At 37.3% G+C, this 14,817-nt stretch overlaps 1 protein-coding gene across 1 annotated transcript in view; it reads left to right on the top strand.

Annotated features, from left to right (window-relative positions):
* The window catches only part of LOC114065816, a 51,424-nt gene that overhangs the window by 2,727 nt on the left and 33,880 nt on the right, over nucleotides 1–14,817 (top strand). The gene's annotated exons all lie outside the window — the stretch shown is intronic.

Genomic DNA, 14,817 nt, shown 5'->3' with positions numbered 1-14,817 from the left:
ACTTGGGTACCAATGCCCATGACCAAACTCTTCTAGGCAGGCCCACAATTACAGGATTAAAAATGTGTAAATTATGATGAAATCTGATGAACAGTCTTTCATAGAAAAGCTACTAGTGCTGAAATGAAAGCCGTATACTTGGCATTACAGTAGTCTTAAGCTCTCCTATATATTTGAACACTTTGTGTTCCCTGAAGGAAATTGTAGGCCATCTAGGACGTCAGACAATTCCTGTAAAATGCCTAGCATGTCTACATTACCATTTACAGTGAAATATTACAGATTACACACTGGTTTATATAATGTTAAAAGAGTGATTTTCAAAGGGAGATGAAAATAAATACATAAATATAGAAATGATACCTCTTTTTCATTGCATATTTCTATTGAAAACAAAGGAGTCCAGGAGGGATGGACAGACTTCAAGAAGGAAGTCTTGAACGAACAGGAGTAGGCTGTCCCAGTGTGCAGAAAGGCAAGCCAGTGGGGAAGACAGACAGCCTGGCTGAATAGGGAGATTTTGAAGGAAATTAGGGAAAAAAGAGAGTTTACTGACTATGCAAAAAGGGCTGGCTACTCATGAAGAGTTTAGGAATATAGTTACATCATGTAGAAAGAAAATTAGAGAAACAAAGGCACAATTGAAACTCAATCTAGCCACTTTTGTTAGGGATAACAAGAAATGCTTCTACGTATACATCAAGAGCAAAACAAGGGGCAAGGAAAACCTCCATTCTTTGTTGGACATGGTGGGGAACCATGTCAAGTCACCAAAGATGCAAAAATGCTGAGGTACTTAACACCTTCTTTGCCCCAGTTTTCAACAGTAAGACAGGTTGTCCTCAGGGCAAGTGGCCTCCATAGCTGGTAGACAGAGACAGGAAGCCGAATATCCCCCCTGTAATCCAGGAGGGAACAGTTAGTCACCTGCTGAGCCTCGTGGATCCTCACAAGTCTATGGGACCAGATGGGATCCATCCTAGGGTGATGAGGGAGCCGGCACCAAGCCACTCTATCATTTACCAACAGTCCTGGCTCACTGGGGAGGTCCCAGATGACTGGAAGTTGGTGAATGTCATGCCCATCCACAAAAAGGGCTGGAAGGAGAACCTGGGAAACTCCAGGCCTGTCAGCCTGACCCCAGTGCCAGGCAAGGTCATGAAGCAGTCACACAATACCTACAAGATGGACAAGGGATCAGACACAGCCAGCACAGGTTTAGGAAGGGCAGGTCCTGTCTGACCAACCTGATTTCCTTTTATTACCAGGTGACCCACCTGGTGGATGAGGGGAAGGCTGTGGATGTGGTCTCTCTGGACTTCAGCAAAGCTTTTGACACTGCCTCCCACATCATACTCCTGGAAAAGCTGGCAGCCCATGGCTTGGACAGGTGGACTCTCTGCTGGGTCAGGAACTGGCTGGAGGGCCGGGCCCAGAGAGTGCTGGTGAACGAGGCTGCATCCAGCTGGCGGCCGGTCACCAGTGGTGTCCCCCAGGGATCAGTGTTGAGTCCAGTTCTGTTTAATATCTTTAGTGATGATCTGGATGAGGGAATTGAGTCCACCATGAGCAAATTTGCAGATGACACCAAGCTGGGAGGGAGTGTTGATCTACTGGAAGGCAGGAGGTTCTTCAGAGGAACCTGGAAAAGCTGGAGAGATGGTCTGATTCCAACAGGATGAGGTTCAATAAGGCCAAGTGCTGAGTCCTACACTTTGGCCACAACAACCCCCTGCAGCGCTACAGGCTGGGGATAGAGAGGCTGGAGAGCAGCCAGGTGGAAAGGGGTCTGGGAGTTTGGATTGACAGGAAGCTGAACATGAGCCAGCAGTGTGCCCAGGTGGCCAAGAAGGCCAATGGCATCCTGGCCTGCATCAAGAACAGTGTGGCCAGCAGGAGCAGGGAAGTTTCCCCTGTACTCAGCACTGGTGAGGCTACACCTCAAGTACTGTGTCTCAGTTCAGGAAAGACATTGAGGTGCTGGAGCGGGTCCAGAGAAGAGCAATGAGGCTGGTGAAGGGACTGGAGCACAATTCCTATGAGGAGAGGCTGAGGAAGCTGGGGTTGTTTAGCCTGGAGAAGAGGAGACTCGGGGGAGACTTCATACTCTCCACAACTACCTAAAAAGAGATTGTAGCCAGGTGGAGGTCAATCTCTTCTCCCAGGCAGTTATCAGTAAGACAGGAGGGCATGGTCTTAAACTCTGCCAGGGGTGGTTTGGGTTGGATATTAGGAAGAAATTCTTTACAGAGAGGGTAATCAGGCATTGGAATGGGCTGCCCAGGAAGGTGGTGAATTCACTGTCTTTGGAGGTTTTTAAGATGAGACTGGATGTGGCACTGAGTGCTATGGTCTAATAACCACGGTGGTGTTGAATCAAGGGTTGGACTTGATGATCCCAGAGGTCTTTTCCAACCCAGTTGATTCTATGATTTCCTCCACTGGTATGCCTTAACTATTATACTTATATAGACATAAATATATACTTTCTTAAATTTATAAATTTGTACAATGTATGTTATAGACAATAAATTTTACATAGTGATAGCTGTGATAAGGTAAATCACATACACGGCATTTGCTGTACTACATAGTACATGTATGCTATGTACATAGCTGCGTGCTATGTAAAACAGGTTACATACAACACAAATTGATGTATTCTGTACTTACAAATAAATTTTGATTTATTGTACTGCATATACTAATATCTATATAGATTATATTAGTCTATGTTAACCATTACATAGATGCACACATTTTTTTGTATATGCATATGTGCCTCATAGCTTCTTTCAATACCTCTTTTCAGAACACACTCTTTAGGAAACATGTATGCATCTTAATTGCCTTACTGTTTTCATTCAGCATCTTTCCAGTGTTGGTGCACCTTTGCTCTAGGAAGCCCATTATTGAAAGTAAAAATGTTCATAGCTACCCTCTTGGGGTAAGAATTAAAAATAAGCTGGATGCATTTATAACTGTGTTATTCTAGTGTACCATCTGCACAAGTTCAGATACAGTTTAGTGCCTGCAACTGCTTAAGGTCACAAAAATTACCATGATCCCTCAACCTAGAATTTGATGTATGAATTTATTTTTTATTCTGACTTTGATTGCAGTGACATCAGGTTTTTAAAGTGAATACAGTCCTCTTACAGTTCCTCTGTAGAATGAGGGCTCTGAAGTACTTTGATTCCCTGTTGTAGATTGAAAAAAAACCTGTTGTCATTCAGCATCTTTCCAGTGTTGGTGCACCTTTGCTGTAGGAAGCCCATTACTGAAAGTAAAAATGTTCATAGCTGCCCTCTTAGGGTAAGAATTAAAATTATTTGAGTGATAGCAATTAATCATTTCTGAGTGAATTTCTAGAAGCTACCAAAGGTTCAGAGCTGGTGCCTGTGTCCATGTGTCTCTCTATGGCAATGTGGCATTCTGTGTTTTTCAGTGAAATAATTGTAAGGAAGAAAATAAACCACTTATCTATTGTTTGTGTGTATGAAAAGAGTCACACATGTAGTTATTCATTTTGTCCATTCAATAGTGTGAGAGATTTCTGTGAGATTGCATGTTAAACACTCTCGTTTTGGTTGATTACAGCTTGAGGTCTTTTTAGTGATATTAACATAAAAGATTTGTAAGTATTATTTTTCACTAGAGAAAAAGAAAATGCTGCAAGCATTGAATATATGATGGTATTTTCTGTAAGTCTGTCCACTAATTGTTTGGATAAGTCCTCTACTAGAATAGTCCGTTTCCCCCACATGCCACTTGTTTTAGTTGAAACAAGAATTTTACAGGTCATCTGCTGAGCTCTGCTACATCACAGGTTATGTCTTCTTGTTACAGAGTTTGAATCTAAAGGGTGCAGGTTTGTGGTTGTGTGTTGTTCTGGCCTACACAGGATTACATTCTGATTATGTTCTGTTTTTTTCTTGATTGGTTTTGGTTTAATATATACCCAACTCAAACTTCTCTCATGTCCATGAGCAGGTTGCTGGGGTGCACATTCTTTTCATTTCTAACTGATACACAGGACAGTGTTATGAATATTATACTGGTGAATCATATAGGCCACCTTCTGTGAGCTTTATATTAACAACTAATAAACATTAACCTGTGTCTCACTCCACCCTCATTCATCCACACAAATAGCTCTGTCATTACTGTAAAACTTAATCATAGTCCTGTTAGTGAACGAGATACATATACTTCCAGTTTTGTGATAGGATTCATATAAATATGATTAGGGTGTAGAATTCTAACGATAATGTATAGCCAAAGTATGTCTTTCTGTTGAGGTCAGTTTTCTCTATAACCATCAACCATGTCTATTCTAGGCCCAATAAAATTCTTCTCTTTTACAGCTCACGGTGACAGAGAACACAGCACGTTGTAACTACAGAAATAGGCTCAACTGTGAAAGATCTCTATCAAGCCTCACAGAGAATTTGAGGCAGCTGGCAGTTATCAGCTGAAGCAGGTAGTCAGTAGAAGCCTAGAAGATAAATAGATAATTGAAAACCAATCTGGAAACCTGGGAGAGGTAATAAGCCTCTCTTCTAGAGGGGAGGCAACTGCTCAGGTAGGTCATTGATGAAATCAACTCCCAGATCAGTGTTGTGTCTAATACTACTGAAGATACAGTGGTAGTTCATGCCTGTCATGACTGAAGTAGTAGTCAAGTTGTTGTTGGAAATGTCGTTTGGCATATTCAGTTATGCAAATCAGTATTGCAGTAAAGAGGGATCATACTGCTGAAAGAGAAAGAAAGGTGACCAAAATCCTAGGAGCACCATGGCCCTCTTCTAAATTACAGTTGCCAAAACAGAAAATCAATTCCACCCTCTTCTTACCCTCCACGCTGGTTTATCTCAGCTGCCATGTAACCATTACATAGTATTCCTGCCGTACTGACCATAGTCCTCTGTGGGGCAGGTGATGGCTTTTTTGTGTGATTTCTATTTATATTAAAATAATGGAACTATTCTGTTTTCTCTACCATGAGCACAGAGAATGGAGGGGAAGGCCCACGTCTACGAGTAAAAGAATGTGTTGATCTTAGTCTCTCCATTTTGAAACAGTCTTAAAAACAATCTTTCTCTTCATGTCACTTTTATGATTCTCAAATTCCTGTCTGCCGAAAGTGTGAAATCTTGCATGCACATGCAAGGAAACTAGTACCATTTGGTAACTCTTCTTGCTGTTGGTGGTAGGGAGATAGCACAAGGAGATATTTTTATGAGAGTGGGTGCAGAAAAGAAGTCTTTGGCATATAGCCAAAAAGAAAGTAACATTTTTCTAACAGAGAAGTGTTTGAATTAATCCACTGATATCTGTCTTTATTTTGTTAAACAAATCAGGTGGACCACAGGAAATAGCTGATGACAATGTAGTATTAATTCTTGTGGAGGTGAACAGAACAACAAAAAACAAAAAATCCACAAGCAAACAAAGAAAGGAGAGACTTGTGCTGCTCCATTTGCTTTGAAAGATGCTTTTTAAAAAATTTGCTGCAAGACATTGAAAAATCTGTCTACAAGAATTATAAATAATTCTGTGCATTTACACTGGAAGAGCATAAAACAAAACACGTGTCAAATATTTCTAGAGTGTTAGTTACCACAGTTACAGTACTAAGAAAGCAAAATATTAAATTCACAAAATCTATTAACAAAATTTACATGTGTCCATGTTGCTTGCTGCAGAAATAATATGACTCATTTGAATAGTCTGTGTAATTCTTAAAAAGTAACAGATGTACATGGTTTTATTATTTATGTATTGTTTTAATATTTGTTTTACTTTGAAACTGGAGAGGAATTACTTGTATACCTCTGTAAATTCTACTTCTAAGTAGTGATTGTTGAGGATATTTTTCATATCTCATTATGTGACTACTAAAATAAAAAAAGATCAAAGTTTTAAAGCTTAAAAATGCATCAAAAGTTTTAAATTACCATTTGCTATTTTGAGGCCTAATTAATCTTTCCATTATAATCCTAGGGATAGACTTCAGGCCAGTCTAGATCAATTTTTTACATCAGTTTCTCAGTTTTGATGCAACTGTACAACTGTAATTTACCATTGTGTTATAAGACATGCCTAACTTCATCAGATTTAAAAAGTTCTTAGGTAACAGGAGAATTTGCTTTCCGACATACAAATTTTTATTTGCTTTTAAAAGAAGATGAAATGAAATAGCAAAAGAAAAAAATTGCTTTTTTGATAAAATTCCAGAATTTGCCTAAATATTTATTATGTTAGAGTCCAGTATATCAATAATTGTAATCTAAGAGGATGTTGACAACATGTTGTTACAGACAGGGCAAATAATAGTTAGGACAGTATATAGAGCCAGAAGTAAGATAGCATCACTCCCAGGGAAGCATCCTTATAACTACGATAGAAACAGATATATTTTACTTTTTTTTCTCTCTCTTATGAATCCTTTGAATATTTCAGTCTTCTTCTGTGATGGATTCCAGATTCAACAGGAAAAGTGGAGAATAAATAGTTCAGCTCAGTCTATGTAACTCTCTGAGATTTAGGTACTAGCGTAGGAGGTCTGAACAGAGAAATATCTTAGCATTTCTTTCTGGTCAAGGTCTCTAATTGTATGTAAAAGGAGACATCCTTCATTATCAGGTTGTGCTCAAAAATTTATTCAGTGCTCTAAATGTCAGGGGATGAAGGTGTCTGTTCTGTGTAGGTACATGAGTTGAATTAACTGTTCAGACTTCAGACAAACATCATGCTTGGCTGTTCCCTAAGCTATTTGCTTTACCATCAGGGCAAAGAAAAAAGCTTCCCCCTTAAGTAACTCCTCTTGGAGGCACTTCAACCACTGCTTGTATGAGAATAGGGCTGCCTGAGGAACTACATGTGACTCATCCTGTAGCTATAATAGTCTAAATAAGGCCCTTAAGAGTAGATGGGTTTGCAGAAATGTTAAATGTCAGCGTGTATACCCTCAGATGGGATCACATTCTTCACTGAAGGTAACATGAAAGCCCAGCTCATGAACTGGCTTACAAAATATAATGAACATCCTGAATACCATGAGCGTATTGAACTAAACTTCAATACTTAATTTGTTATTCATTTTTTTGAAAGTACTGGACTATATGATCAAAATCACATATGAAGAGCTTTCACTTCATGTCTTTATGTCTTCTTATTAAAATCGTGGTTTACTTTGCAGCTCTCTTCTGGGACAGTCACATTTTCACAAAGTGGGTAAAACCTAAGAAATAGAAGTATGGTTGGAATACTAGTGTTCTGCATGCTTCATAACTGTAAAAAACATCAGTATATCATGTATCTACTTTCTTTACTGACGAGGTCCAAAATGTAATTTTGCAAGATAAAGGTATTATACAAGATTTCAGCTCTAGTGAAATGCCTATGTTTAGGGGATGGTTTTAAAGTGAATTATGGAGAAGCAGATGTCACGTTTTTGGGGGGGATGGTCTCAGACTGCTAATCCAAACCCTATTTTCCCAACAAACACGTAGCATGACAGCTATGTTTTTGCACATGTTCACATATGTCTTCTTACTTTTTGGTGTCTTTCTTATTCTGTGACAATTAGGCCTGATGGAGCTTCTGCTGATGCCCTGGGATCACACTATTTCATTGAGGTTTTTTTCCACAGAATCAGTAATGATAATTTCTTTTTTCACATTTCCATTTTATTACCAGTCATTGTCTCAATGTCAGTAATATTTTGGCATGAACAATCTGATACTGAATTGGTATTGAAATATTCACTTGTCAAAGGCTTGAATTCTGCAAAGATTTATTGTGGTCTAGGGTGAGACTTCAGTGGAGATTAAGATGCCTTAGGCAACTATATGGAAGGGCTCAGGAGTAAGTTATATGTGTAAACTCTTGTTCTAGACAGCAGTCAGTGCAATCTGTGCACCCTATCAGTGCCTTGTCAGCTGATAAACTGCTTTGCAAATGTTTCAGAGTGAGATGGGTTGTTCACTAGCCTCCATCTGAACACAGAGAAAAAATATGGCATCGTGTGAAATGTACTGTCAGTTTCTGTCTTGCAGTTCTCTACAGGATGAAATTCCCAGAAACCGAAAAAATACTATATTGTAATCATTAAGTTCCTGACAAAAATAGTGAAAAGAACTTTCTTGAGTTTCTCCCAAAGATAAATCAGGACTATGTAAAATTGTCATTTGCTGTGACTCATGCACATCATAAAATTCTGTACTCTAAGCTGGTAACATATATTTGGCCAAGTAACAGCAATCTTGAATATCTTCATATGCCTTTATTCTGAAAATGACTATCACTGTAATGATGTCAGTTCTTGGATCTCTTGGGTTCATTCAATATATTTAAGATATTAACAAGATTATTTGAGTTGGTAGCCTGTAATAATGGGAGACTGTGGATGCAGAAGGTTATTCTGAATTTGGTGCACGAGTGTCTTAGTTATCTGTTCCATGTGAATAAAATACTTGCCATAAACATACTTTTTTGTCTCCTTTGTAATGATTCTATCTATTGAGGGAAAGGAAGTCATCTATCCCTTATCCTAGAAATATTTGCTTCTCATAGCACAAACACGACAGGTTTTTTAAAACATTGGATTATTCTTAAGATCAGCAGCTAATATACCACAGAACAGGTTTGAATCCAACCATCAAATAAGATCAGAAAGCAATTGCAAAGGACACAATTCAAATTATGGTCGAACCAAGGTTATACAGGGCAGCTACTGACCCAGCTATAGAGATAGAGCCTGGACAGCTGCAGAGCAGTGGCAGCCAGCCAGCGTGCCTGAACAGATGAAGACGAGGCCAAAAGGAGGAGGACTTAAGATATTAGCTGCTCTAATATAGAACCAACAAGCTATATAAGATCCTTACATACTCGGACAAGAATTACAATGACTAGTTGGAAACAAAGTCCCTGAAGCTACTTGTGCAAATTTTCAAATAGAATTCCTCATAGCCAAAGTATTTAAAAAATATTAGCTTTTGAGACATATTTAATTCTAAAAACTGTTTACATTAGGTATATCATAAACAATCTTTGCTCTTAAATACATCATAGAGTGAGTCATTAAAGAGAGGCCATGACTTCACAGACACGTCAGTTTATGCAAAGATAATCCTGATTTTCCTTCTTTGGTTGGTAATTAGGATCTATGAACTCACCTACACGGTTTTTAGTATCCCAACTAGCCCACTCTTCATGATGGTATGTGGTGTCTTGTGTACTTTAATTGTTCTTTGAACAAAAAAAAAGTACTTATGAAAGCCCCATTTGTCTCTGAAAGTGAATTTTTCACATATAATGTATAAGCTGTGTGCATCTCCACAGAATGAAAAGATTATTTTTCCTATTCTATTTATAAAGCATATTAATGAGTTACAGAGTTGTTGCAGACTCTGACACAAAGGCCTGGCAGCTGAAAACCAAACAATTAAACAGCTCAAAAAGGAGGAAAAGAGATGCAGTACAGAAAGATCTATGCAGAGAACCTGTAGGTGTCTGCAACCCTCCCCATTATTCTCTATAAAAAGTACTCAGGATTAGCTATGGATATAGGTGATGTCAGAACCAGTCCTCTAAACCTTTTAAATTTTCCAGTATGAAAATCTGTTATAGAACTGTGATATTAGATATAGAACAAACTCTTCCTTTTTATGTTAATAGATTTTTTTTGCATTAAATTTTAGTTCATCTGTGCTATATACTGTGTATATTTTTTCTTATGAAGTAAAGAAATCTTTCCTGATAAGGGCATCTTTTCCGTGCAAGCACCTCTTAAAATAGACTAGGCTAATGCTCTGGGTAGTGCTTTGACATTGAAAAAAAGCAGAGAGACACAAACAAATTCTAGCAAGTCTGGAAGTGATGCCTGCGTACTTTAGAAATGGTTTGACTCATTAGTAGATTAATAGCCTGCACAGAGACCTGGATCTTTGAAAGAAGTCAGTGAATTAAGGGCAGACTTACCCTGTAGCTCCTATTAGCCTGCATATTAACCAGCTAGATCTACAGATATTTCTGTCCCATACAAATTAGTGGAACAATGGATATAAGTTTTATATAAAATCGTTATGGCCATAAAATGGAATGAAGGAGCATTTTACAATTACTACAGTTAGAACGGTCAAAGCGTTTAAATACAGCTTTGTCAGGATTTTTGTTGTCAAGGGCCTACCTATTCAAAAATCTGAGTTAGCTGAACATCACAGAGTTAGGTTTCCTAGTATGGTTAATTTCTTTCCTCAGTAATCATTTGCAAAATCATTTAACAGCTTTTGCACAAAAATATAGTTTGATGTATCTGATAGAAGCTATACCTGCTCTTGGCTGAGGGTAAAGGAATGGGTAAGATGACCTGTCATCTATGATTGCAAGCCACTGTTCCTACCCTTTATCTTTCCAGCAGTGATGAGTTGTGGTGACAGACAAAGTGAAATACAGCAGTCCCTTCCAAAGGGCTTATAGTGTTCTCTGTGTGCAGGAAGGTCATAGGAAACGTCAGCAAGATTCCAAACACTCCACATTAAAGAGTTCAATTGCAGAGAGGAGCCTTTGCCAGTCACGTTTTGAATTTCAGTTATTTTACATGAGATACATAACACCAAATGAAACTTTGGCAATGTGGTAGCTACATCAGACCTAAGCATCTAGGCTACCCTTATTCTCAGTGGTGAGAGGTAGGCACTTGAAGGACAAAAAGCTCTAAAAAGGGCCACTGAAATTGTATTCTGGAACCCTTTGTTGCTATTGGCTACAAAGACAAGCCAAGATGTTAGTACAAGTATAAACAGCTGCAGTTTTAAAACCTAAAGGTAAGTGAAATTACTTAATTCCTAATTTTCCCCTTGTTTGCATATTGCCATCCTTTTTCATGGAAAAAGTGGTCAGTGGACTAATAACAAATTTATCATATTGCCTTTAACTGATTTTTTAACTGCTCAATAGTTCATTATGTTTGTATCCTACATACAGTGACTTATCACAGACTTAAAATTTTCGCTGATACTTCTACCCTAGGTAAGCATATTATTAGTTAAGCTGAAGAAAATTAAAACAAAAAGCCATTGAGTTGTGCATGTGATCTTAGGACTTAACAGATTTTCTCCTACACTCTCCAACATGGAATAATGACAAGGATGGAGAAGATGTGGATTGTGATGTCTTCGTTGATTTTATTTTAGATTTAGTGAGACATTTCAACCTGGTTCTACCTGCTCCTCAACATATACCCCTAAATGTAAAGACTTAAAACTTTGTTGGTCAGTTGTTCACTATACTTAAACCACAGGTTGCTAAAGTACTCCATTTGAAAGTTGCTAATGTGCTCCATTTCAAAAGTGACTTTGAAAAGATCCTGTAATATGGATATATTTATCCAATAGAAGTGAAAAAATGTCACAATTTTGCTGCACTCATACTTTGTATAAATTACAGTGAATCTTCCTACAGATGGCTTGAACACCCATAAAGCGCTGCAGGAACAGGAGTTATTTACGGACAAGTCCAAAGCTATGGCTAATGAGCCCAGGCCATCAATGCAGCTACCAGAGACCTGCCAGAAGCTGGCAGCTGATCTATGACATTCATGAAGAAGATACTTTTCTCCTGTGCGCAACATCTCTTTGCCAAGTGTGGCTCAGACTTGGCACAGATAGAAATACTCTTTGCTAAGCTATTTTCTGCTATGATACAAAATATTGTGTTTGGTGAGTTTTTTCTCCCCCATAGGAGAGCTATAGTTTCTGTTTCTTACAGCCCTCATCAAATCCTTAACTAACCATAGTTACAAAAATATAGTAAAAGAAGTAATATTCATTTAAAACCCTAACTATCAGTCATCTTGTTGCGATCATTTAGAATTATCAAATAAAATAAGGCATGACACTCAAAGGGGAGAAAATTGGATGTATATATAATGAGTTCAATTTCCATTCATTTCGCAGTGAGAGTTTTTGAAAGAGAGAAAGTAGGAAATATTACAGTCATGTTTTCAGTGAACACAATGAGACTGTTGTTTAGAAACCAACTCTCATGTTTTGTTATCCGTATACGACTATACAGTCAATTTTTCATCTTAGAGAACTGTGTTTCTTTAGTACTTTTGTCATACATTTCTGTCATTATCCTGAACAAAAAGAGTGAAGAGAGAGTGAAAAAACTCTAAAAAACCCCCAAAGAAACAGCTCCTCATCCAAAAAAACCCCAAACCAAAACTAAAGTTCCAATGGGGAAAAACTCTCTTTATATTGAAGTAATATTTGGGGTAAATTATTGGTGTTTTTCTGAGTATTTAATTTTGATGATATTATGGTAATTATTTTCATTGTGAATGAACTCAGAAGTGCTCAGTTTAGCAAATGAGTACTTTTCTAAATCTTAATAATGAAAGATCAATACATGATTCTAAAATTACTTGTGACAGATCTTAGTGATAATAGAGGAATATATCTTTCAATTCACTTGTGTACTTCAGTGCATTCAAGTCAATGAGACTATGTTCAATTCTTCTGTGCAAAGAATTGATTTTTCAATTTACCTTCTAAATTAAGCAACAGTAATATTTTTTGGGTTTTTTTTTAGTTTGAAGTCAAAGTATTTTGTGGCCATGTATAAACAATTTTCTTGGAACACAGAAAAGAAAAGAAGAAGATGGACCAGATCCAGATAAAGCTGCTGGAGAAAGCCACATATTTCTTCCTGTTGGAGTGTTAGAATACCTGTGCTGTGCATCTTAGATTTAGTTTTCAGTTCAGCTTAGAGGATTAAATCCTAAACTTCTTTAATCCTTAATTCCAAGCTGTGAATGGTTTTGTAAAGAGGGCAATTCTAACAAAAGTAAGAAATAGGATCTTCTCTCTTCTCTGCATTACTGCCTTGGGAGAAGGTATTAATTTAATCTATGAAATAAACAGTTTCACATTCCTAACCTCAATCAGAAAGAGAACAAATCAAAAAGAGTTCAGATAAGCACCGTAACAGGTGGGATGTGGAGCATGTGACAACTGGAAAATTTATGGATAGGATATCCATATGTTGGGAAAACTCCATTTTATGTAAGACATCATCACTGACTCTGAGAGAGCAATATCTTGATAGTATGGGGTTCAGAAAACTGTTCAAGAACCAATGGATTTAAAAACACGAATACAAAAAAGTACCGTAAAAAGTAAATATGCTCTCCCGTTTCTGCTTTGTACTCTGATGTTCGGATTCTAACTTAGGATCTGGGAGAAAGCTGGGAATTTAATCACAGACTGTCAGATTTTGTATGAACGTCAGGAGCACTAGATTAAATGGGCATAACGATAATTCTATGTTTGTGTGTATGTAATAAAATTTTCAAAATTCTTCTAATGAGCACATTTGGCTTGTGCTCAGATAATTTGAAAGTGACTGAAAATGCATTTTTGGAGAAATTCATACTTTGTCAAATCATCATCAACATCACCATCATCTCTACTCATCTCCCCTCATCCTGACATCAGCCTTAGCTGCAGTCCTTCAATGAATGAAAATGGAGCAGAATTAAAAGATACCATTAGGAACACTTAGCACAATAAGAGTGTTTGATACAGGGCTGCATTTCATTTTGCATCATATTACTAAATGGTTGCAGTTACAGGAAAGGGGAGAAGAACCATCTAGTTTATCAAATACACCAAGTGTTGGAGTTAAAAAATAAAATTGTTTGACCTAAGTGATTGAAAAGCTAAATGAAGATTAAGGAAAAAAATTAAGATGCTGATGCATTGCAAATTTGGAACATGACTGTGTGAACAAGGGCAGTTTGCAAACACAGCAGTCACTCCCTTTATTCCTCTGCTTATGGTATCTAGTGACTTCCTTGACTATTTTTGATAGCTTTTGTTTTCTTTGTCATGTATCTCAGTGTATTTTATAGACTGAACAAAGGTATGTCAATCAGAATTACAAACCATCCTATTTCATGCCATGTTAGAACTTCCTTAATGCAAAAGTCTTCTTTCCCTCTATCCCATCTTCACATACACACTTACATACAGAAAATTAGGAATATGTGAGTTTGCATAACCTGATAGTTTAAAATTTTGTAGATAGAATTAAATCCATATTAGTAAGAGGAAATGAGGTCATTTTAACTTACAGTGTTATATAAAATGGTTTTTGAAAGAAGGAACACGAATGATGTAAATTATATTTATATCAACTAAAATAAATCTTGATTATGCAGTTTAAGAGTTTCTAGGGAAGCCATTGAAGTGTCTTGCTGAGAACTTAAAATTTTTTTGAGAGGAAGTGTGCATGCACAGGGCAATAAGAGGTTTGTGTTTTATAGATCTCAGAAACAGGATTTCAAAGGCAATCAAGTTCCACCTTCGGCTTTTGCTGACTATGTTGTTGCAATACTTTTTAAGATTTGGACATCTATATTAAAATAAACTTTCCTTCACAGAAAATATTTTGTTCCTGAAGTTCCTCACTTCAAATAGATGCATTTTAGAACTTCTCTTATCTGATGTCATGATCTCTTTCTACTGAAATGGGGTACAGTATCAACGACATCCAAGGTTTCTGTTCACTCTTCTTACATATATATCTTTACCTTATTTTGACAATGTTTTTTAATTAAGCTCTGACTTACCTTTTTGCAGATCCCTCCTTTTCTTTTTTTTTTAAAGTTTCAAGTTGCTCCCTGTAATTAATGACGTATTAGCTGTGCATTGACTCAAGAAAGGATAAAACTTATCCACTCAAAGGATTCACTGCATTCTGTCATTAGATAAATCTGTCCGCTAGCATTTTCATTCATTTATGGAG

Source organism: Empidonax traillii, unplaced genomic scaffold (genome assembly GCF_003031625.1).
Source record: "Empidonax traillii isolate 1590-97213 ecotype Southwest subspecies unplaced genomic scaffold, ASM303162v1 scaffold699:size334557, whole genome shotgun sequence".
Lineage (NCBI taxonomy): Eukaryota > Metazoa > Chordata > Aves > Passeriformes > Tyrannidae > Empidonax > Empidonax traillii.
This window is presented reverse-complemented; position numbering and strand designations above follow the sequence as displayed.